We start from the raw sequence: 21,483 nt of genomic DNA on the forward strand, positions 1-21,483 counted from the left end.
CCACCCACTTTAAAGACAGGGCAACTGAAGCTCAGAAAGAGGAAGGGACTTGCCCAAGGTCACACAGCAAATCAGTAGCAGAACCAGGACAGAACCCAGGTCTGACTCAGAAGCTCCCATCAAATTCCACAGTTCTTTAAGTCAACCCCTCCTTCCTCCCCATTAAGGCATAAAATGCCCCTCTGCCTGAGACCCATCAACTATCTCCCCAAGCCAGGTCCTGACCAGCAGTAGCAGCAGGCCACTCTCTGCAGCAGGTCCCCTTGGTTCCAAACCCAGAGCTGGGAGGTAGCAAAAATCCCTTTCAGAGAGGGCACCTCTCAATGCTATGGGTTTGGCTATGGATTTTTGGTTTGTTTTGGGTGAGGAGGTGGGTGGAGAAGACCTGGGCATCTAGCTGCATGTCAGGCACATAACCCCCAAGTCCTCTTGGTTAAGAGGGTCTGCTTGACACTTTGCTCAAGGTGAAAGCTCTTGCTCTCCTACCCTCCTTAGCCTGTAAGCTCTGTGCAGGCAGATTCCATATCTGTTTATGATTATATCTCCAGGGCTGGGGACACAGTAGACACTCAACAAGTATCTACTGATCTGAAAATGCAAAGGGGCTTGGCCAGGACCCACATGATTCCCGATAAACTGTTTGGCTAGGTCTCTGCTCTCTTCTTCCCTGAGATCCTTGGGAAGGAAGAGGAACATCCCTCCCATGCCCAAAGCCCTCCTGCTCTCAGGTACTGATCTGGGTGGTGCCAGTACAGCTACAATTCAAGACTCAGTACACTATCGGGCCCAGAGCCTTGTCACAGCGCCGAGCACCCAGGAGATACTCAAAACATGCTGGAAAAAACGCATCGCCACCCTAGGCCAGGAGACTGGAAAACAGACCTGACCAAAAGTCACCTCTTTTGCTAAAAAGGCCCCCTCCCCCGTCCCCTGTCTTTGAGTGTCCTTCAGTAACCCTCAGTGTTCACCCGGCTGGTACACTGGGAAGGGCAGGTCAGGTTGAGTCCGAGTCTCCCTTGCTCACTTGCTAAAAGGTTAAAGTCCAAACTTTCAGCGCTGCCTCCATCATCTGGTCCTGCTCCTGTCTCATGCTCCCCACTCCCCACTGTCAATTTTTTTTTTTTGGCCGCGCCGTGCGGCTTGCGGGATCTTAGTTCCCTGACCAGGGATCGAACCTGGGCCCACAGCAGTGAAAGCACCGAGTCCTAACCACTGGACTGCCAGGGAAGTCCCCCCACTGTTTATTCTTATGTTTCAACCTTGACAAATTCCTTGCAAATGAGCTACATCCTCTTTTGCCTGCAGAACTTTGTGTAGTCTAGTTTGCCTCTCCAGAACACCATTCCTGTACCTCTACGCCCCACCATGTGTGGCTGACACCATATCCTTGGGGAGACAGGACAGCATGTGAGTTTGGGGAAGTCAAACCCAGCCAGCTGACCTCCACACCCCTACCCCCCACCCCTGGGAGCTGAGCACCAACGGCTGCCTCAGGAGAAGGCGGAGTCTAAAGAGACAGCCCAGGGCAGGTGGAGGACAGCTTCCACCTCCACCTAGCATGTTAGGCTTTGAAACTGCCTCACCGCCCTCTCTGCCATCATCCAATCCACAGAGCTTTCCTGGCCCCAGGAAGTGCGAGGCAGTGCACAGAGACCCAGAGACAAATAAGCCACAGCCCCGGGGTGGGGGGGTGGGGGTGGTTGGGTGTGTGTGTGTGTGTGTGTATTTGTGTGAAACAAGCCAAGAACAATAACATGAAGAATGTTCACTACTCCTAAAGGTGCATCAGGATCCAGGCCCTGAGCAGGGAGCGTGGCACATGTCATCTCTTTAGTTCTCACGACAGCCCTGTGGGATAGGTATTGTCCCCATTTTGCAGAAGAGAAAGCTGGGGCTCCGGCAAAATTCAGTAGCCTCCCCAGAGTCTAATGGAGGAGCTCGACTCTAGCTCAGAGCGTCTTACTTTCTTCAAATAAGCCAGCCCCCAGAGTACCTGGGGTGGAGCCCTGCTCCCAGAGCAGATCCTCCCAGGTCTTCCTGTGTTGGCCCTGCCTCTCAGAGAGCAGAAGAAACTCCGGGCCCCGAAGGCGAGGGAAGCGGGGGACGGGGCAGGCCCAGGCTGGGGAGGAAGGTCTGGGATCCACGCTGGCTCCCAGCCTGCGGGTAGGCGGCACGTTACTGGAAAGCAGCTTCAGGGGGAGGGGGTAGATTCTGTCATCAGCACGGTGGAAGGGGGCCTGAGGGCCTGTTCTGGCGTGTCCCTCTCCCAAGGCCCTGACTCCACCCTGTGGAGTCCCCACCCTGTACCCCTGAAGAGTCCCCTCAAAGTGCAGGAAGCTTGCTGACACTGAGTGAGGTGAAAGGGGGACAGTTGGGTTCCTGGTCCCCTCACAAAGGCCCAGCACTGAGGCAAGACCCCAAGATGCCAAGACATGAGGCAAAACTTCCAAGGCTCGAACTTGTGGCAGTGGTGATGTCACCAGGATGGAATCAGGGGTGGGGCAGAGGCAGTTAGAATCAGATCCAGCGCCGTGAGAGGTGAAACAGACCTTGGAGATCATCCAAATCCTCCATTACATGGTTGGGGAAACTGAGACTCAAAGAGAAGCGGTGACCTGTCAGTGGTCACGACCAGTCCCACCACCAGAACCCGTGAAGCTCCAAGTCCAATGAGCACTCAAGCCACACGGCCTCCTTCAGGAGCACCCAGGCCTCCCAGAGCAAGGACAGGAGGAGAAGGTTTGGAATTCAACATCCCCGCCATGGGGCAAACCCTCCGACACAGGTTGGGGCTGGCCTCCCTTTGATGTGAAGAGGCTGGGGGAGGGGAGAGGTGTTTCTCACTCTGTCCAGTGTAGGTGGCAGTTGGGCAAGTGGGGGCACTGTGGGAACACACACACACACATACATACATACACACACTCTCACTCTCTCTGACACACATTCACACTCACACCCACACTCACTCTCTCACACACGTACTGACACACACACTCGCTTTCTTACACACACACATGCACACAATCACCCACATTCTTGCTCTGACACACATACTCTGACAAACACACACACTCACCCACCCTCTTCTCCTTCTTAAACAGACACACGCACATACTCTCTCTCTGACACACACACGTAAACGGAACAGGCACTGGACTAAACTTCAGATTGATGAGGGGCTCCTGGTCCTCTGCAGCCTCTCTGCTCTCCACCATGAGAACATTTTATTTACAGCTCCTCAGACTGTCTGCATCTGCTGAGACTGGCGCGGTGGAGCAGGCAGGCGAGGCTGTCCCACATCACCCTTGGTTGCCGGGGTGACCAGACACCCCAGTCCCACTTCCCGAATCTTTCCCCTGCCCTGGCGGTCAGAGGAGAGTGCCGGGAAAAGGGGCCTCCTTGGCTCACCAGTGCCGGGTCACCAGGGACCCAGGGGCACGCGATGGGCTCTGCCGCCCTAGTTCCAGGTCTGAGGACTGCTCTGGGGCTGCAACTCGGCCAGGTCCCAAGGGATTCCTGGTTGCACAGCAATTCCGTTTCTTTAACTCCCTCTTCAACTGCCCCAGCAACCAGTCTCAACTACAGTAACGAAAGGTAATACCTCCCAAGGAAAGCCTCGTACTCTATAGTTTACAGCAGTGTGCTGACACGTCTAACTTACTTGCACCTCACCAAGCTCTGGGAAGTCACAATTACCATCCCCTCATTTTAGAGATGAGGAAACTGAGGCACAGAAAGGTGAAGCAACTTGCTCAAAGTCAAGCGGCTGGTAACGGATTCAAATCCAGGCAGTCTGGCTCCAGTCTGTGTTCTTAGCCACTCCCTACATTATCCCTGGTTTTATTCTTATTTTGTTTCTAAGGGGAGCATCAGAACCCAGGACTGAAGAGCCCCAAAGTGGTTCCCAGGGTGCCAGAGGTATTTCTTTCCAGGAGCTCTTCTCCAGGGAAGTCTCGCCACTGCTCCTCTTCCACTCTAGAGGCCGAGGAAGGACCTTGGGGAATCTTTCCCATCTTTTAAGCCTGCCGCCTCACTCCCCAGTTAACTCAGCCAGAAGGGGTCAGTCTTCTCCTAAACTCCTAGGGTAGGAGGAGGGAATTGTTAGATTGCTCAGCCCCTGCCTGCCTGGTCTGTATTCAGCTCCGGTCTCCACTGGGGCTGGAGGGTTCTTTGGGGTAGGAGGGGCTCTGATTGTTCTTGAGTCAGATTCCTCTCCGTGTCCATTCTTCCCACCATCAACGTCAGCTCTGAGGACCAGGGAGAAAGATAAACCAGACGCAGTTGGCGGCGCCTCAGTAGATTTGCAGCCAGACCGGCAGAGACAAAGACGTGTGGCACTCGCCACTCTGCCCTGGGTTCCAATCAGGGTGTAGCCACTGACTAGCTTGGTGGCCTTGAGCAAGTTACATCTCCTACCCTCAGTTTCCCCATCTGTGTAAAAGCCTATTTCAGAAGGTTTCTGGAGCACAAGAGGACATCATCAGGGCAAAGAATGCCAAACAATGCTGGCACTCAATGTTAGCAAAAAGCGGTGACTGCTATTATTATTATAATCTTCAAAACCCAGGTATAACATGAATCACTCTACGTTATCATGACCTGCTGGTGCACACTTGTCCATCACTTAGGTGTCAAGCTCCTTAAGGGTGGGAACTTTCTAGAGTCATCTGGGTCTCCAGCTGCCAGCATAGAGTAGGCATACTAACTATTTGTGAATTGAGATAAAACTGACTTTCAGATGTGAAGTGTGGGAAAAAGGAAGGGGGCTCTGAAATTTCAAGAGTAGGTGATGCTCCCAGAGCAGGGACCATCTGAATTGGGCTTTGAAGTTCACCAGAGAGAGAAGCAGGAAAAAAGCCATTCTAGGGTCTGTATTCTTTAAAGACCCCAGCATAAGTACCCTGCACGTAGCAAATGGATGTATGGGTAATGAACGAATGAAAAACAAGGAAAGAAAAAGACATATAGGAAGGCTTGACTTCGCCAAGCCTTTGCCAATATCCAAATATGAGTGTTGCTGAGAAGATTAAATGAGATGGTGTATGTAAAACACTTAGCACAATACCTGTTACATGTCTCTTTGAGTCTTGGTCCCTCCTCTGTCACTGGGGTGATGAGTGACCTGGTCACCCAGTGACCAGGGTGGCTGTGTCACTAAGATCATTTATTTAGAGCTCCTGGCCCACAGGAGTCACCCAATGAGTGACAATTTAAAAAAAATATAAACCAACAGTGCCCACTCAGTAAGACTATATTTGATCATGATTCACTTTAAGATACAATCTCCAGCACAGAGAAGGAGAAAAACACTTACTGGACACTTAGAGTGTCTGATGCAAGGCTTTTACATATCTCCTCTCATTTCATCTCATATCCTGACCCCCATTTGACACATGAAGAAACTGAGGCTCAGAGAGGTGAAGTGACTTGCCCAAGGCTACCTAGCTGGGAAGTGGCAGAGTCAGAATTAGAACCCAGGTCTCCTAATTGCCAGTTCTTTGTGCCAGGTTGCATCAATGAAAACTAAACCTGTGAGCATCAACAGGAAGAGAATTCAAGTCTGCAATATGCCTCCCCTGCAAGACAGCCAAAAATAAATCTGTTCCAAGTACCTGGAGAAGAACTGTTCCCCATGCTGGTGGAGTCAGTCTCTCTCTGTGCCTTTTCCCATCATTCTTCCAAATGGTACCTCTATCTCTTGCCTGTTTCAATCTACATCTCAGGGAGACAGGGTCCCACCCTCTGGGAACATCAAGTCTGGGTGGGAAATTAGCTAATAAGCTAGCTGAGAACACAACAGCATACGCTGGGCCACCTGAGGCATGGGGAAGAGAGGACTAGGCCAGGAGGTCAAAACCTGGGTTTGAGGCCCAGCTCTGCCCTTTAGTAACCAGGAGGCTTGGGCAAATCATTACACCACAGACGGCCTCAGTTTCCTCAGGTGTAGACAACTGAGAATCAAGGGACTGGATACAGAAGCACCTGTATATTGTGACGTGGCAGACACACTTCAGAGATGATTGATAAAGGAGAGGTAAGGACAGAAATGCCACATGGGTCGGAGGGCAAGGGGGACAAGGAGACTCGAAAGCAATAAGCAGAGTGATGCTGTGACTGCTGGGCCCTCTCGGAGACCTGGCAGGAGAAGCTGTGATCAGGATTCCAGGTTCGTTAACCCTTAGCACTGAACCTCCCATCCCTATCAACCCCTGTCCTCCAGTTGCTAGAAGTCCCCAAACCCCATCTCTGCGCACACAGAGGGAAATCCTTCACCTTGAACTTCTACCCACCTTTCAAAACCCAGTGCAGGTGTCACCTCCTCTGGGAAGCCTTCCCTGAACCCCCAGGCTGTCAGGTGCTCCTGCACACTGAGGAGTGAGAGCTCTGTAGCTGGTGTTCTAGTCGACTTGGCAGCCCAGCACACGGGGCTGGCACTAATCCTGTCGAATGGATCTGAGGTGGCTTTCCAAATATACTGAGCCCCATGAAAATAATGCTCAGGATGAGTGGGTTAAGGGAATGCTGGAAGCTTCCTAAAGGATGTGGAATTGAAGTTGGGTCTGGAGGGCAGGGGGGCTGATGGGGGAAGAGTGAACAAATGTACAGAGAGGGCGTCTCAAAAGCCTTCCAAGGACCCTGAGGCCTCCAGCCAGCCTGAAAATGAGACTGGAAGCAAGGAAGGTGCTGGCACACAGCTGGAGGAGGCAGGCATGCAAGGACCCAAGTCAAGGGGCCCGAGCTGATGCTGCAGGCCTCAGAGGGGCCCCTGACCTTCAGGCCTGGCCCTTGAGCCAGGTTCTATTCCTGCCCTGCCTTTCACTCCCACCAGACTTCTCCCTGGGTCTCAAGACCCATTTCAGTACCCCCTACTCCCCCTCACCCCACCCTGAGCTGGAACAGCAACTCTAGGTACCTAGTCCAGCCATCCCAATCACCCAAGCTCTCCATAAACATTTGTTGAATGAATTTCACTCCCGCAGATTCTCCCCACCCCCCACAGGAAAGATGCTGGCTGCTGAGTCCCCATGCAGTGAGGTGAAGGATGACTCACAGAGGGGCGGGGAGGCAGGGACACGACAGGGACAGGCAGTAAACAGCCTGTGTGTGTTGACAAGATACAGAGCTCCAGCAGGCAACGGCAGGCAGCAGAGGTCTCCGCGCAGCCAGAAAGGGCAGCAGCTCAGCGGGGTGGGTAGGACCTCAGGCTCCAAAGACTCTCGTGGCTGGTTTGGGTCCCTGGCAGGGGACCATGTGATACACACTGGTTTCTTTTGATTTTTTTCAAAATGGAAATATATTACTTTGGTGATTTAAACGAAATCATGGTCATTTAAAACTTTTTTCCAGAAGTATATAAGTTCGTTAAGTCGAAGGAGAATAATCCGCCAGTGATTCTCCTTTTCCTATACCCAGTCTACAACCCCCTTACCCCCGAAACAGATTGATATATAAACTTCGAAGCTTTTCTGTATCTATAAGTTTAAAATTTTTGTGTAAATGGTGTATGTTACACACTGTGCTGTGACTGCTTCTATGGGGCAGAGACTGCGCTAAACACTTCACTGCAGCATCTTGTTCAATTCTCTCAACAAACCTACGGCAGTAGGTACTATTATTGCCCCCATTTTAAGGTAAGTAAAGAGAAGGTCAGAGGGGTGACCACTTACGTGCCCCAAGGTCAGAGAGCCAGGGTTACAGAGCAGTGTTTCAGACCCGTGCCCCAAGGTCAGAGAGCCAGGGTTACAGAGCAGTGTTTCAGACCCCACGCCCCCAGCCCCCCGCCCCTGCCCCCTGTGGAGCAACCTCACTGTGTGTATGGCCTTGCCTGTGCCACCATGTATTGGGTGGTCCCTCCACGATGGCATTAGGCTGAAGCCTGCTTCCTTATACCCTGAGATCCTCCACTAAGAGTTCCAGGGAGGCCTTGCCTCTGTGGCTGGCAGTGAGACTAGAGGGCCTCGGCTTCTGCTTTCTCCTGACCCTGTGGTACCACTGGTATCAGAAAAATCAATCACATCCGTTTCAAAGGAGGCCTTTCTGGGCTCCCCAGATTTCAACCACAGAGTGTGGAGGAGAGGAAAGCACAGGATGCTTGAGCTGGAAAAGAACCTGGCATCAGTCTGGTTTCAAGCCACCATCCCCTTCCTTTCCTGGTGCCCCAGGTATGCCACTCCCGAGCTCGGGCTCTGCCCTCCCTGCCCATCCCCATCCCCAGCCCTGTCGTGACTCCTGCCAGACCGCTCTCAGGACTTACAGACAGCAGCAGGAGCGCCAAGCACCAGTCTGCCCCACACCTGGGGTGGGGAAGAAACAAGAGGTTCAATAATAGAGGTTCTATTTCCAGAAACCTTAGAGCCCTGGGAAAGCTGGGTTTTTCTTTTCCTTTTGGTGGGGGTAGTGTGTAGTTTGCAAAATCCAAATTTAAGAGAAAACTGAAATTGAGTATACCAAATACCTGTTGTTCTTAATGTCCCAGCTGAAAGTCACTTAGCTTAGACGTACAACAATGAACTAAATTCATTAGATATAACTTGAACTTGCTCACGATATCATCGTACTCAGATATAGAGAGGTGGAGTACAGAGAGGTGGCCGTAGGAAAGCAACACAAAGAGAAATTCTACCATTTCCAGGACAACAGCCGTGCAGAAAGCAAGTCCTGGCGCCCCATTTTCAGCTGCCGCAGAGGAGGGAGGGGGAGCTGCAAAGAGAGAACAGGACTTAGGTGGTGCTGGCTGGGCGGGGAAGAGGGAACAGCGCCCTGGGGAGGCATCTGGGGCCCCTTCGACCCCTTCCAGCTCAACTGGCTACAGAGTCTACTATGTGCTTCACAGCGTCTGGGGGTGGTGATGAAGAAGGGGTGACCGGCACCCCTCAACTAGGTTTTGGTAACCACTCAGAAAGGCCAGAAAGACACTGATGAAAGAAAATGACTCTCAGAGGACAGAGCTTGGAGCGAGCCTGAGGAGATGGGGAGGCTTCCAGTGGGATGGGCATGGGGTGACCCTGAGGCTGGTGTGTCTGGGTGAGCACCTGCAGAGTGGCAAGGGCACAGGAGCTGAACTCTCATTTCCCCACCCCCAAACCCTCTCCTCCTCCCACGGTCCCCGTCTCCCCAGCATCACTCAGTTGCTCAGGCCCCAAACCCTGGAATCATCCTGACTCCTTTCTTTCTCTCACAACCCATAACCCAATCCAGCGGCAAACACTGGATTTGGCTCCACTCCCTCCCTTCTGGCGCTACTGGCCTCCTTGCTTTTCCTTGGATGCAAATACGATTCCACCCCAGGGCCTTTGCATTTGTTGGCTCCTCTGCCTGAAACATTCTACACTGAATACGTGGACATGGATGGCAGATTCCCTCCCTTCTTACGGGTCCCTCCTCAGGGAGGCCTTCCCGTACCCTCCTATCCGCTTACCCTGCTTTATCATTCTTGAGAGCACTTATCACTTCCTGACTGTCTGTATGTGCTCACTGACAGTTCCCCTGACCCAGAATGCGAACTCCGTCAAGGCAGACTGTCCCAATCGCTGTCGTGTCCGTAGCACCTAGAGTTGTGCCTGGCACACAGTAGGCTTGCAATCAGTATTTGCTTAATGGATGATCGTCTCCTGCTTCAGTGACCTAACAAGGTTGTTGTGAGGACCACATGAGACCCAGACATGGGAGCACTGAGCAGACCAAAAGAGTCTGCTCACACCGTATTGCTGGTTGGCCGTCTCCCGTCCAGATTGCTCAAGGGCAGGGACCCTGTCCTACTCACCACTGACTCTCCAGCACTTAGCACAGAGCCTGGCACAGGGCAAGGGTAAAACTTGTTTGTTGAGTCTGCATGACTATTCGAGGGCAGAATTCCTGTCCTAATTTAACCTAATCTCCAGTGTTTGGCACTAAGCTTGTGTGCACTAAACACTAGCTGAACTGGCCTGAGCCTGAAGGAAGGGCTGGGGTTAGGGAGACACGGGGAAGGCCTTCCAGGCAAAGCCCCTGCGTCCGGAAAGGCAGGACAGGCGGAACAAGTGTGGTGTAGGCAGAGGACTTCTGGGCGTAAATGACAGTGAAGGCTGAAGAGGAAACCATTACTCAGATGGTCATCAAGCAGCCTTTCCTCTGGTCCTCATTAAAACCCAAGGCAGTAGACAACAGATGAGGAAACAGAAGTTCAGAGAGATCCAGACATGCACCCAAGATCACGGGTAATAGCAGAGCCAGGTCACAAAGCTGAGACCACTGACCCAGTCCAGTGCTCACCCAGGGCCAGACTGTGAAAGGCCTTAAGTAGCCTGGAGAGAGAATTCTGGGTCAACCTGGTGAACCAGGCAGAGCTGCTGGAGGGTTCTGACAGAGGTGGTGAAAAAGTCCTGCCTGCAAGCACCTTGGGGAGGGAGTCAGGGAGATGGTGCTGCCCCCAGGCTCAGCACCCTGGGGTGGAGCAGAGCTCTCCAACTGCCCAGCCATCAAGTCTAGGCTCCAGGGGCACCCGGCACTGCTTCCTGCAGATTCCAGCAGGTGGACAAGCCCAGCCCCCATCTCACCTCCAAATGCCTGCAGAGACCAGGAAGCAACATTGGGAGAGGAAAAGGGCCTGAGCCAAGCCCAGGGTGGGGATCAGGAGATCTGGATTCCTGTCTAGATCCTGCCACCACCACCTCACTAGGTGCTTTGAACAAGCCCTTGCCTTTCTCTGGCCTCAGTTTCCCCATCCTCAGAGGCATGTTGAGAGCCTTTCCAGCTCTGACATCTGACCGATGAGCCCTGCTGATGGACAAAGCTGGGGCTCTGTCATACCGTCTCTGTCCATGCCAACAAGCATGATGTCTGGGCCCAGAACAGTCTTCATGCAGAGCAAGACTGCACAAGCAGCATGGGGCAGTGTACAGAGTCCTGGTCTGCCAACAAGGGAGTTGGCTTCTGTTCTAAACTTGAACTTCTCTGTGATCTCTGGCAAATCACGGTACTGCCCTGAACCCCACTTCCTTCCCCTCTAGCATGGGGATAAAGCAATACCATGGCACAGGGTGGCTGTGAGAAAGAGGAGGGAATGGAGGTAAAAAGACTGAGAGGAAAATAAAACTAACACCCAGAGAGCTGCGGCAATCACCGTGATGACTCCTCTTTCAAGGAAGACGCGGAGGGAGGACACATATTGGAGGGAGGGGTGGGATGGCAAGGGGCCTCTCTGCTCCTGGGGGGAGCAGGGCATGTCTGCCCTCCAGGGCTCAGCTTATTGTGCGGCCCAGCGTGGCTGCCACCTGACTTGGGTTCCACAAGAGCACAGCAGGAATATGGTGACGCCAGAGGTGCTGGGCCCTCCGCGGGAGCAGAGACTCACTCCGAAGCCTCGGCCCAGCCAGGCAGCCAGGCCCTAGTGAGAGGAGGAACCCCGGTCAGGCGGCAGTCTGCACTAGAGGCAGCTTCTCCTGGGGGCCCGGCAGCCAGCTCTCTGGGGGACTGAGGCAGAGGGACCGGTCCCGGGCTTGTAGGAGGGCTGGGCCAGGGGAGGCAGTCCAGGTGCAGGCTGGGAGTGAGATGGCTGGGAAGGGAGACACTGAAAAAGCACACCGGGGTGTCGCCTCAGAATTCTGTCCCAAGTTTCAACTCAAACTCAGCTACCAGAGGAGGCAGGGAGGCTGGTCTTGAGAATGCAGCAGCCTGGTTTCCTGGCTCTGCCACCTACTAGCAGGCACTCAACCTCGGAGTCTCCATTTCTTCATCTGAAAAGTGGGGCTCATAATCATTTCTACGTCAAAGGGCTGTCCTGAGGGTCCGAGGAGATGATATATCTGGAGCAAAGGGCTGCCAAAGAAAGTGCTCAGCAAAGGGCATGGTCCCATCGCTGTCTCCCCAGTCCCAGGCCAGAGAGGGCCCGCTGGCACCAGAGCACGGCTGCCAGGGAAGCAGCTGTCAGGAGACCAGGGCACCTTCTGAGGCAGCCCCTCCGAAGCAGAGTTTGGTGCCCTGTCCCTGTCATCACTGGTTCCAGGCTGAGCCCGGCTGGTAGGAGTTTCTAGAGGTGCTGAGAGAAGACAGAGGGGACGCTGAAGAGAGGCAGAAGCCCCACTGAACCTGCTTCTCGTCCCCTATAAGACCTGTAAAACCTTCTCCCAGGGTACCTGAGTACAGATCTTGAGAGCTGTGGATGCAGCTGGGGCCCTGCGGATGCAGGTTCCCTGAAACCTCGGCAGCAGAGTCCCTGCGGTTAAGCTGCTGGAGCTTCCCCCTAAGCAGGTGCCCGAGGCATCCACCTTGGGTCTGCCCTGAAAGTCTCCACACACTTCTCCTGAAAACAGCCCAGTTGGCCGAGTGTCGCGAAGCTGGGGGTCGGGGGGAGCGCACAGAGGGAGCATTGGCGGGCCTCTCCCCGCCTCCTCTCCCTGTCCACTGGGGACAGTTTGCCACCTCAGGCCTCTGGGAGCCAGGAGATATGCGGAGTGGATGGGAGAGCTGAGCATGCTCAGAGGAGGCTGCCCTTTAGAGGACACTGTAGAGATGAGGATACAGCCGGCTGCAGGCCTTGGTCCTGGTGCCAGGAAGGCCTGGGGCTCCAGAAACAGCAAAGGGAAGTTGGACCTCTCCTGGCGAAGAAGATGGGCAGCAAAAAGCCACAGGAGGTTAGAAGAGGCAGGGCCTCCCCAGACCATTTCAATCTGACCCCTCCATTTCACAGATGCAAAGAATGAAGCTCAGAGACAGGCAGGGACTTGGCCAAGGTCACACTGCAAAGTGGTGGCAGAGGCAGGATTCACACCCAGGACTCAATATTCCAAAGCTAGTCCTCACTTGGAACACAATACCACCCCTCATATTACTCCCACCTTTTTTCAGAGAACGACCTTTTTTCTAGCACTTCACTGTGATGCTTTGTACACATTAACTACATGGTTCTCCTGAAAGTTCTCTGATACAGGTATTGTCATCCTCATTCTGCAGCTAAGAAAACGGAGGCAGAGAGAGGTGAAGGGACTTAACCCAGGCCCTACAGCTGGTCTTTTTGACTCCAGAGCCACGGCTCAGCTAGGCTGCCTCCATCTCGAGCCCTGGCTTTCTGTCCTGCTGGCTGGGAGCAGAAGCCTCAGTTTACTTCCAGCTCTGTCACTCCCTTGCTGTGTGACCTTGGAGGTAAGCCACCCACCCACTCTAAACCTCTGATTCCCTCTACGTAACCCCTAGCAGTACCCACGTGCCCTGGTTCTGCATGTGCTTTGCTTGCAGGAGAACCAGGAGCTATCTGGTACCCTAGTGAAGAGGAATGGAACTCTTGCAGAGGCACCTCCCAGGCCTGGGTTGGGCCTGTGCGCACGGCCTCAAGGGGCACAGCGTAGCCCTCCAGCTGCCCACCAGCATAGGAAGGGAGAATCACACCAAGCCCTGTGCTTTCTCATTTCGCCTTAGTAACGCCATGAGATAGGCAGTGTTTCCATTTTCTGAGGAGAAACTGAGGCTCACAGCCTAAAGAACTTGCCCAGATGGCACACAGCAAGCAACACAACTTGCTTGCTGTATTTGATCCCAGGACCGCCTGATCCCCGAAGACAAGCTCTGCCCTCAAGCCAGGCTGCTCAGTAGAAAACGACCTGTAACAGCTTCCTACTGTCTATCACTCCCGTCCTCAGGGCACAGGTTCCGGAGTCCGGCTCAGATTGTGCGGGGAGAGCCTGGCTGGAGGCTGGGAGCCCATCAGTGAAGAGCCAGGCATGGAGGGGCAAGGTCCCAGGCAGGCTGAGAGGCTGCCCACCTGCCTACTTGCCTGCCACCAGCCCGCCCCATAGAAGGCAGTGCCCCGTGCCCAGGAAGGAGTAAAGAAAGTCTCCATGAACACATGCTTCCCCCTGGGCAGGGCCCATCGTATGATCCTTCACATGGTACAGAAGTGGGGATACCTGTGGCAGCAGAAGCTGGGAAAATAGCCCCTGCAGGGCAGGACACGGAGGGCCTGGAACTCCGGCTGGAGCCCCGGTTCTAATCAGCTAGCTCAGTGGCCCAGCTTCTGCTTGAGATGGGGACGTTAATGATGACAGCCTCACTGAGGGCTCCTTAGTCCTCACAACTACCCAGTGACAGAGGCCCTTTCATGCCCACATCACAGATGAGGAACCTGAGGCTCAGAGGGGCTAGGTTACTTGCCCAAGGCCTCCTAGCCGGTAAGTGGCAGGGCCAAACAGGACTCCAGCCCAGGAAGCTGACTCCAGAGCTGACAGGTGCTCATCCTCCAGGGCGTTTCTCAGCCAGGTTCCCCATCTGAGCCACAGAGAAAATGATCTGGATACCATTTTCTCAATTCTCTGAAGGATGGACCTAACTAGAACTATCTCAGAATGTTCAAAGGACCAGGCTGGGGGCCTCAGTATGCAATAACTATTGTTGTTATCAGTGGAAAGGAAAGAACACTGTCCCTGAATGCCAGTCTCCACACCGTCCTAACTATGGGCCTCGGGTTTGCTCCCCTGTGAGGGGAGGGGACCAGGGAACCTCAAATGGGTCTTTCACTCTGGCTTCCCAGGATTCAAGGTCACTCAGTTCTTCCACTTTCTGGTGCGTGTGACCCTGGGTAAACTAGTTAACCTCTCCAGACCATAGGGTCCTCATTTATAAATGGGGACACTTCCACCCACCTCACAGGGTCAGGTGAGCCCCATTGAGTTGATGAAGGCAAAGGGCCTGTGAGGTCAGGCTCAAGCACCAGGTGGTGGTGCCTCCTATTCTTTGAGCAGGACTCCTGTGACGTCACCATTCACTGCCTCTAGAACACGTGTCACTCCACAACCTCACCCTGAAAGCAGATACCAGGGCTCAGAGCCCCTCCCCAAGCCCCACCCTGGATCAACACGGCACTCCCAGGCAGGGCCTTGCCAGCTCCCTGGTATCACTGCCCTGGTGCTTTCATAATGAGCTGCGGCTCCTAGACGGATGGGAGCCAGAGCACAGGAGCCATTTCCGCCGCTGTGTGCCTGGCACCACATGCGGTGGCTAAACACCGAGGAAAGTGGGGCCCTCCTGGGCTGGTACCGTGCAAATCTTATCATGCCAAATTCTTCCCGGGAAGGGGCAGGGTAGTGAGGCAAAGGCCCAGCCCATGCTGGTCAGGGTTTTGTTTCCGGATTCTTGACCTCAGCCTAGGCTGTAATCTCACAGGCCTGGAAGACGCCCCTCTACCCTCTCGCAGAAGCTGTGAGGGTGAAGCCTCAGGAGACCTGAACACTGAGCTGGAAGCTGTCTGAGCGACTACTCAGATCCAGGCCTTTGTCTACCTGAGGACAGGGGCAGCGGTGCTAACTTGGCTTCTTAGGAGGAGGAAGTGAGCTCCGTGGGGCTGGGGGACTCACACAGCCCCAGGTTTGGGGGTCCTAGACCAGGGCTGCATCTCTTATCCATCCAAGTCCCATCCAAGTCCCCACTCCTCTGCCCCACCTCCCTGCTTCTCTGCTTTCTTGGACCAGGGGAGGGTGGGGACAGATCAGTGCCTGGAAGTTCTAGTCCCCAGTGGCCTCAGTCAGGAACCAGGGCGAGAGCACTCTTCCTCCCTAGCAGGGAGTCCCCACAGATAGGAGGCAGACCGGTTAGAGCCAAGCTCTGGTCCAGAGAGAGTGGGAACGGTGGGGAGGGGGGCAGCGGCGGCAGGCGGGGGTGAAGTGGGGTGCCCTGTGAAGCTGTAGCTCCTACGCCTCCCTTGGTTCAGGTCTGGCTCCATCACTTGCTGGCTCTGTGACCTTCCCCAGGCCACTGTTTCCTCACGTTTAAGACGGTGGGCTGAGTTAGCTTCTCAGAGGCCTCCTCTAGCTCCGAAAGCCCCTGATTTTACAAAATAACCCCCTCACATGCGTCACTTTCCATTTTGCTTTGTACTTTTGCATACTTCGTCTCATTTAAACCTCATGGCATGCTTCAGAGGCAAGTATAGGTTCTCCTCGGTTAAAGATGGAAAAACCAAAGCTCAGGGCATTTAAGCCCAAGAACATATCCAGATAGGGCGCAACAGAGCCAGAACTTGCACCCTGGGCTCCACATTGAGGAAAGCTGAAGGCAGTCCAGCCAGGCCAGGGCGAAAGGCCCGAGAGACCGGTTCAGGAGCTCACTTAGCCTGTCTCTCTCAAAGCTGCTCCACTGACACAGAGAAGGGGACTCTTTTAAAAGATCAGATTTAATGACAAAAATAAGTTGCAAAAGATTACGGACAGCATGATTATTACTGTGAAACTATTTTTATTAAAAAGAACTTCATACAACTGTAGGGAAAAGTCCAGGCAGACACACTGAACTGTGAAGACTGATCAGCTCTGAGGAGCAGCTGGGGTGAAAGGTATGATTTGCATTTTTTTCTTTAAATACTTATGTAGTGTTTGTTGGTTGTTGTTTTTTTTTTTTCCTTTTTACAAACGACAGCAACAAAAATCTGGGGGGAATTTTCTGGGCAGCAGCTCTAAATCAAAACTCAGCATTAAACATGTTACTGTAATTGATTACCTCACTTAATTTTCACAAAAACCCTATGGAGGATAAGAATATTCATAGCAGCTTTATTCATAACTGTCAAAAAAGGGAACCAACCCAAATGCCCACCAACAGGAGAATGAACCAACTGTGGCTTACTCACACAAGGCGATGCCGCAAAGCTATGGAAAGAACAAACCTCTGGGACATGCAAAGATAAAGGGAAACCTCCCAGAAATGCTGAGCAAAAGAAGCCAGACACAAGCGTACCTGTGTCTGACTGCGGGTATATGGAGTTGAAGAACAGGTACAAACAAGTGACAACGACGGAAGACAAAATGGTGGTTCCCACAGGGGACAGTGGGGGTACAGACTGGGAAGGGCAGAGGGGACTCTGGGGGGGTACACAGATGTTCTTTATCTCCATCTGGACGTGAACATTTGTAAATAATCAGTGAGCCATACGTACACTTTAAGATCAGCGTACTCTACTGCGTACATGTATGTTATTCCTCGATTAAATGAACAGAGGGAAAAAGGTTTAAAAAAAACATGCAGGCAAGGGACTTCCCTGGTGGCGCAGTGGTTAAGAATCCACCTGCCAATGCAGGGGACATAGGTTCGATCCCTGGTCCGGGAAGATCCCACATGCCGCACAGCAACTAAGCCCGTGCACCACAACTACTGAGCCTGCGCTCTAGAGCCAGTGAGCCACAACTACTGAAGCCCATGAGCCTAGAGCCCGAGCTCTGCAACAAAAGAAGCCACTGCAATAAGAAGCCCGTGCGCTGCAACGAAGAGTAGCCCCCGCTCGCCACAACTAGAGAAACCCTGCGCACGGCAACAAAGACCTAATGCAGCCAATAAATAAATAAATAAAAGAAAATTTAAAACAACAACAACAACAACACACAGGCGACAATTATTTCCAGATAAAAATGATGCTGATAGGTCAGGTACTCAGCCCAAGGTTATACAGCTGGCAGGTAGTAGAGCTGGGATTCAAAGCCAGGTTTGCTAGCTTCTGAAGACCTTAAGCCGCCAGGCTATACTGACCCCTGACTGCCCCGAAGGATGCCCTGAATCTCCCAATGGGTCCCTGTGTCACTGCAAAGGCAGCCTTGCCCCTGGGTTCAAGACCGTCTAAGACCATCTGGCTCTTCATTGTTATCACTGTGGTTCAGTCACCTGCTCACACCAAGTGGATGGAGCCTGGCTCCCCGGAAGGCTCGGCACACCGAGGGCTGCGGTTTAACCGGCGAGGCCGAAAAGGAGCAGAGGCCACGCCCACAGCTAACGTCTTGGGCCCACTGGGAGCTAGGATGCAAGGAGTGCTCTGTGCCAGGAGCGGGTGCCTGGTACACACCCACTTACCATAATAGGCCCTGGCCCACAGTGATGGAACTTCAGATGGGTAAGGATAGCTAAGCAGCAGTGCTGGGCCTGGGCTTGGCTCTGATACCCAGCCCAGCGCTCCAGCCGCGAGGATTCACTGCCTCACATTCTCCCATTAGGACCCCAGCTCCTGTTGACCCAGAAAAGCCAGACCCTGCCAGTCAATCTCACCCTTCTTCCCCACCAGGGACCAGGAACAGAGGAGCTCTGAGGAACTTGGCTTCCCCAGAGCCACCACATTCTGCTTTAAATTTCCAGCCTGCCCAGGCCCCCCTCCCCCTCCAAAGGGAGCCACCTCCTGCTGCTTGGCATGGATCTCCCTCTCCCGCTACATCCTCTCCACTCTCTCCCCAACTCCTACACAATCCTTGTCCCAAAGCATTTCCTGCAGCTTCCCATCTGATCAGTTTCTTAGGAAGCATAATTATCCAGGGAGGGAGGAGGTGGAGAATTCCCAGAGCCAGGAACACTGGGGAAAAGTTCATCCAGTTCATTCTCCACCTGCCAGGAGAGCCTCTGTCCTAAACACAAGCCAGTCAGTCATGGTCACACCTCCCTCCTAAACCTCCGCAGTTCCCGCCACTGCACTACAGTCCTCGCGGCTCTGCAGTGAATCAGAAGCCTTTCTGATCTGGCCCAACTTCGGCGCGGGCCTCATCACCACTACATTCTAAGTGACGGCGCCAGAACTGAGACCGTCTGCCACCAGGGCCCACGCTGCATTGTGCCGCCTCCCTGTGTCACTTCAGCCTGCCTTGTATTTAAGCTGTTTACATGTCTATCTCCCACACAGCCCTGCCATTGCGTAGTAGGTGCTCAGAGGCAAGCTGAGGAGGAGGTGGGATGCCCAGGGACAGCCGCCTCACCCCTGCAGAAGGGCCAGAGGACTGTTCCAGAGGAACAGTGCAGGAGGGAAGGAGGGAAGGGCCACTCACTCCATCACAGAAGAGCTCCGGACCAGGAGCTGAAGACCTGCACTAGCCCAGCTCTGCCACTGCCCCCCTGTGGCCTGTGGGCAAGTCATTTCCTCTCTGGCCTTCTGCTTCCTCCTCTGTGAGATGAGGAGGCCTGGCCGCTGCTCGGTGCTCTGCACGGCTCTGTCACCGAACCTCCACAACTCTGCCCGTCAGTCACCACACAGCTGCAAGGACAGGAGCCGGGATTCGAGTCCAGGCCTTTTAATCCCCAACGCCCTTATCTTTTTCCATTACACCTCCTGGACTCCTAACTCCATCTCTAGCATCCCTCCCAACAATCAAGTCCAATTCTCTGATTCCAGGCCTGCCCTTTCTGGGCCTGATAACTCCCCAGGCCACGTGGGACCGTAAGGTTCAGGCGGTAAGAGGCATGTCAGGGCCCTGGTGCTTGGCAGTGCCACACCTCCCACATGACAGGTCTGGTGACATCCTGCCTAGAGGTGCTGGGGCTGGGCAGGGGAGGGGGCAGGAGTCCAGCAGAGCCTGGCACCTCGCTCAGCCCCTCCCCTCGCCACGTGCTCTCACGCCCTCCCTATCCACTCCTCCCTGGGCACGGCTCTCCATCCTGCTCCTGGCCTGGCCAGAGATGCCTGTTTGGAAGCTTCACTCTTGTTGCTCTCACAGACCTGGCTGAGTAGCCCTGGGCCAGGGTCCTGCTTTGCTTGGCTCGCTGTGGCCAGCCCAAAGCCAGAGCCGACCCTGGGAGCCATCTCTTGACCCCTAGGCTGCACTGCACATCCCTCCCCAGCTCAGTGGCATTGCATGCACCTAGAATCCAATCCAATGCCTAACCCAAGGCCCACGGGCCAAGCAGGGTCTGGCCCCCGCCTTCCTCTCTGTCCTCACACCGCGCCTCCCTCTTATTCTACCCCAGCTTCCTCAAAGACGCCCTCCTCAGGGGCCCTGATCTTTGAAAGGTGGGCTCCTTCTTGTCATGTGCTCAGCTCAAAAGCCAGCTCCTTAGAGAGGTCTTCGCTGACCATCCAAAGTAGCACATCTTTCTCATATTTATTTTCTTCCGGACACTGATCACTGCCTGACGTTGTGTCCACTGTGCAACACCCCGCACTGGCCCGTGAGCCCCCTGACATCGGGATCCTCCTCATCTTGCCCCTGGCTGTGTCCTCAGCACCCAGAAGACTGTCTGACGTGGGCCGGGGTTGGGGGTGGTGAGGCGTGTGCTACATATTAGACTAGGGGGCCAGGGAGGCCTCTCTGAAGAGACGGCATCCGACCCAGAGCATGAATAAAGCAGCCAGCCTGCGGCCATCTCCAGGCAGTCTTCCAGGCTGGGGAAAGCAAGCGCCGTGGCCCTACGGAAGGGGAAGAGGTCTGGCAAGGCTTGGTGTGTTTGAGGAACCCAAGAAGGTTGGTGTGAGTGGTGGGGAAAGAGCAGCAGGGAGTGAAGGAGAGAGAGGTATAGGTCACACCTCTCCTGGATTTTATCCCAAGTTCATCAGGAAGCAACTGAAAGGTTTTAGCAGGGGAACACCACATTGTGAGTCACGTTTCTAAACGACCCCACTGGCTACTCTGTGGAGAGCTGATTACAGGCAGAGGGGAGTGGGGCCAGGAGGCCACTGGAGGCATCCGGGTTAGAGATGCTTGTGGCTTAGATAGGGAGAGCAGAAGTGGAAATAGAGGGAAGAGGAAAGCGTTCGATCCGTGCAGCCATCTGTCCACCGGCCTGAGAGGCCTGGCCGACTCTATATCCCTCTGGCTGGAGTTCTAGACGCCTGGGAATCCAGCCCAGCCCACCTACCCAATCTTATTTCTCAGTGAACCCCAGCCCAGACTTTCCCCCCAGCTGGCTGGGCCTCATCTCAGCTGCCCAGTCACACGTGAAGCAGGTGCTGCAACCCTCACTTGACCTGCCACCTGCCCTCCCCTTATGAGGGTCTAGTGAAGGCACCTGCGCAAAGGCCCCTGCTCCCTGCTCATTTCAGCCACATTTCTCCCCTCTCTGAAGTCCTCCTGGGCTTTGAGGCAGTGGCACAGCAATCATCAAGCACTTAATTATTCCCTCTTCCACTTTCCCGAGGTAGCTGTAAGCTGGATAAAGGCAAATACCACGACTCGCACCCTTCGGGGTTGTTGTGACACGCAGACAGTGATGCGCTGTGTGGAGCCCTCAGTACAAGGCCAGGCACTCGGTAGGTCTCCCTCAATGGTAGCTTCCTCCTTATCGCCTGCATATGAGGACACCCATCCCTGGTGCACACTGTCCCACAGGGAGGCTCAGCTTCTCTGCCCAGCCAGGCACGTGGGTTAAGTACGTTTGGGGGTGAGTGAGGTGGAGGGGATGCAGAATGCCCCAAAGGGTTTCAAAAGCAAGAGTCAATGGCTCTGCACTATCTATGCTCTGCATTATCCACATCCCGTCTTTCTCCAGCTCCTCCCTCCATGTGAAATGAGCAAACTCCTGCTTAACCTTCAAGCTCTGGGAAGCCTTCCTGATCCGCCCCCCACCCAACTCCTCCCGTGCACCCACAGTCCTGTGGGCCCCTGCTGTGGCACTTCACAGCACATGGCAAGTGCCAGTTTCCATGTCAGCCGCTCCCACGAGGCTGGGATTATATTTATTCATCTTTCCATCTTCAGCACAGCATTTATCACGCACAAATCAGTGTTTACTGAGTGTGTGTCTCCCCCTCTTCCAACTGAAGGCCAAACTCAGACACTT

The 21,483-nt window shown here is 54.1% G+C and overlaps 1 protein-coding gene across 1 annotated transcript in view; it reads right to left on the reverse strand.

The window, feature by feature from the left end:
- Positions 1 to 21,483, reverse strand: part of SLC9A1 (solute carrier family 9 member A1) — a 50,330-nt gene that overhangs the window by 14,296 nt on the left and 14,551 nt on the right. The window lies entirely within an intron of this gene.

This window comes from Balaenoptera acutorostrata, chromosome 1 (genome assembly GCF_949987535.1).
Source record: "Balaenoptera acutorostrata chromosome 1, mBalAcu1.1, whole genome shotgun sequence".
NCBI classification, from domain to species: Eukaryota; Metazoa; Chordata; class Mammalia; order Artiodactyla; family Balaenopteridae; genus Balaenoptera; species Balaenoptera acutorostrata.